Here is a 3,812-nt window from a genome sequence, read left to right on the forward strand (position 1 = left end):
CAATTGAGTGGTTCATATGGTGAATGCTATGCATAAAGTTTTGAGGGAGCATATTTCTCAATCGACCAAGAAGAATGAAGAGTTGAATGATCAAGGATGTAGAACGTGTGTGGCTGATCATATTATTGATTGTGACATGATTTTGAGCCATCGTGAAGAAGTGCATTTAACTCTATCTAGAGAAAAGTCTACTTTTGGAATAGAGGAAGTATTAGTTGTTGGGCACATATGTGGACTGTATGGGAGAAATCCCTTACCAGTAAAGATTGAAGCCATAAGTAGGATGAGAGAGACATGTTCAAATTTATTCGAGGTGAGAATATTTTTGGGTGCATGCATCTTTTACTTAATATGGATTCCACATTTTCCTCATGTGGCTGAAAGTTTATATCAACTCTTGAGAAAAGGGAAAAAGTTTTGGTGGAGTAAACATCATACGAAAGTAGTTTAGAAGTTAAAAAGCTTATTGATTTCAACTCCAACACTAAAGAGAGAAATTTATGAGAATGGGTAGCCTATTATTCTCACCATGGATACAAGCCCAATTGGCATTGGTTGGGAAGTGGGTTAGGATTATGCTGATGGGAATAGGTATGCCATTTGGTTTGGAGAAAAGGTCCTCAGTGAATGGCAATGGCGGTATTCTCAGGTCAAAAGAGAGCTTTGGGGTGTTCTGACAACCCTTAATTGTGATAGGGGTTATTTTATGGAAGCACATGTAGTGGTAGAGACTAATTGTCTACCTCTATTGAGCATGATGGTAGATTGCTGAACTTCTGATATTGCCATGTTACACAGTTGATTGCATATATAAAGTCACTTAATCATAATTTTTAGCATATTGCAGGTAGAGATAACCCCATGGTTGACATGCTTTCATGAGCGAGGTTTGAAGATGAAGAGGATGATGTGATAGGTGTTGAAAATGGCTTTATGACAACAGGGAATGAGTATGTTGTTACTGCAGGTACAACTCTTGTAATAGGGATTTCAGAAGTAAGAAAAGAAATTACATCCATGAAGAAGAGATGGGCAATAGAGAGAAACCATCATCAATGTTATGCTTCATTGAGAACACGATTTTTGGAAGAGTTGTATGAGGATGATTGGCTAAAAATAGAGGCCAATATCTTAGCCTCATGACAAACAAGGATGAGTGATCTAAAGCTGAATTCAAAAGGATTAAAAGAAAAGCTTATGGATTTTTCTTGAAAGACTGATATTTATGGAGGCATATAATCAACTACTCAAGTACAAAGACTACTCAAGTAGTTTGCAGATTCTTATTGGAAGAAGTCTTTTTGCAGGTATGGTTGTGTTGGCAATGTGGTTGAAGATAGAGGAGAATTGGATGCAAACTCGTCACTTATTTTCACAATTGGGTATCAAGATGGCTTTGACTTCAGCATATAATCCTAAAGAAAATGGCAAAAGTGAAAGAGATCATCAACCTATGATTAAAGCATTAGCAAAGTCATGCAAGGGCAAGATGAAAGAGTCGCCAAGATTGTTACCCTTTGCTTTGTGGGTTCATAGGACCACTCATAGTGCAATTACAGGGCATATGCCTACTGAATTAATGTATGGACAACAACCAATCATGCCTATTGAGGAGACTATTGCTACTTGGCCTGGAGTGCTCTACCATGGAAAGAGGGTTTGAATAGAGAAGAGTTGCTGACCCTGTCCATTAGACAATTAGAAAGAAGGCATGAAGACATTGAGGCAGCCTTGAAAAAGCTGAAGACTGCTAGGATCAAGAACAAGAAGAGGTTTGAAAAGAAACAGAGACTTCGAGTAGCAAAAATAATACTAATAGTAGCAAAGCAGAAGGAGAAATCAAAGTAGTAATCACAATGATAGTAGTGGTAGTAGTAGCAATAGCGATAGTAGTAGTAGGGAAGTTTAAAAATTCCATAAGGTTGTAATAATAGTGATTATTATGATATTTATGATAACTATATTGCATAGAAGGGTTTTTCTTGCGTAACGTTATTAGTGCTTCCTATTTCGATAAATTTTTTCATAAACAAACTTAGGAATCATGGAACATGAAACCTCATATTTTTGTGACTTCTTGATGGTTTATTTTTTATGATTCTCAAATTTGTAAGTGTTGTGTGTAAAAATAAGGCACAGTATTGAAGAAAGGTAATGGCAACAATAGCATATTGATTTGTATAGCAATAATGTGTTAACATAGTGCGACATATGTCACGATGTTTTTGTGACCTCTCGATCGATGGATTACTTTTCATGATTTCCAAAAGTGTGGTAGCGACTCTTAATGAGGTTGTAAACCTCGACTGTGTAGCAACGGTGTCGAGAGGGTGTGACACGAATTAACATGATCACGGCAGTGTGGTGGCGACGCTTTTAATGAGGCTATAAACCTCATCCTTGTCGATGGCGAAGGCGGTCTGGAGCACGTCCTCGGGCAGCGGAGGCTTGGCGGCGAACAGAGCGGGGGCGACCTGGGAGGTGCCCGGGTTCTGGCTGTTGAGCGCGGAGATAGCGAGGGCAGGCTTCTTCTTATCCGGGTTGATCTGGAAGTGGACGAGGCCGCGGGGAAAGACGAAGAGATCGCCCTTGTACAGGGTCTGCTTGAAGAGGGTGTTGTTGGTGGTGGAGACGAAGCCTACCACAAGCGTGCCCTCGGCAAGGAAGAGAACCTCGGTGGCACGCGGGTGGACGTGTGGAGGGTTAAGCCCACCATTGGGCGCGAAGTCGATGCGGGCCACGGACAGGCCTTGGGTGTTGAGTCCAGGGAAGGTGAGGGCCGACGCCAGCTGCACAGCGGAGCCGAGCGCCTTGTTAAACTGGCCTTGCTGGCGAAGCAGAGGAGAGGCGAAGTCCTTGGCCTCCACTTGTTGGGGATTCTTGCACAGCAGACCGTTCACGGTTGTGATTCCGGCCGCCTGCGCCCACTGATCAGCCACGCAGAAGTCCTGCAAGGGGTCCTCATCCGCCGCCTCAGTGCGAGTTATCGGGTCGACGAGCTGCTGCGCCAACGTGATAGCTACAATTAGCATAGCAAGCTTTAGTGATGATGCCATGGATACAGTATTGCGTATGGTGAGTGCAGGACGGTAGATATGAGAAAACAGGGGTCCGAATGGTTCTCTACTATCTAGTTAACCTCTTCCGATCAGCGAATACTTTATAAACAGATCACGCTTTTCAGCAAGCACAAATGGGGGTTTCTAACGTCTAGGAATGAACAACTGCTGCGCGGGTGATCGAATGGTGGGAAGATGGAGCCTTCGATTCCATATAAGTAGTACGAGCTAGATGCGTGGATAATCGTCCGTATACCAGGTCATGAGCTTGTTTACCAGGTCTTTCATGCTCTTGTGGATCCAATCACGCGGGGAGGTTTTTCGTCGCACAGCGGGTTTTATCCGGCCTGCATAACATTAAAATAAGAGACTCTACGTTTCAAGTAAGTTGTATGCAAAAAGTATTTATCTTATGTAAAATACATATGAAGTCGTCCTTCACTCGTTCATGGAATGCTTCCAGTCGCTCCGGCCTACGACTTGGTCGTTAATCGTTTCTCATCGGCTTTCTTGTGACACGGGTAGTTTATTGAAGTTTTCCAACGTCTACGATGTTTTTCCAAAACGGATACAAAACATGTTTTCATGAGCGTGGCCCGTCTATGGCAAATGGCCACTACAAGGTGTGAGCTTAAACCCAAGGTCAAGTGTTCTATTCTTATGGGTAACAATATTCTACAATGTAACAAGGTGATGTAATCATAAGGGCCTACCAAGGTAAAAGTGGAGGCTTAGTTCAGATATAATAACCAC

The 3,812-nt window shown here is 42.5% G+C and overlaps 1 pseudogene; it reads right to left on the reverse strand.

The window, feature by feature from the left end:
- Positions 1–2,160: 2,160 nt before the first annotated feature.
- On the reverse strand, positions 2,161–3,228 carry LOC148009346 (germin-like protein 8-2 pseudogene; annotated as a pseudogene).
- Positions 3,229–3,812: the final 584 nt, after the last annotated feature.

Source organism: Lygodium microphyllum, unplaced genomic scaffold (genome assembly GCF_053477565.2).
Source record: "Lygodium microphyllum isolate KBCC unplaced genomic scaffold, Lygodium_microphyllum_v1.1.10 scaffold_31, whole genome shotgun sequence".
In the NCBI taxonomy this organism is placed as follows: domain Eukaryota; kingdom Viridiplantae; phylum Streptophyta; class Polypodiopsida; order Schizaeales; family Lygodiaceae; genus Lygodium; species Lygodium microphyllum.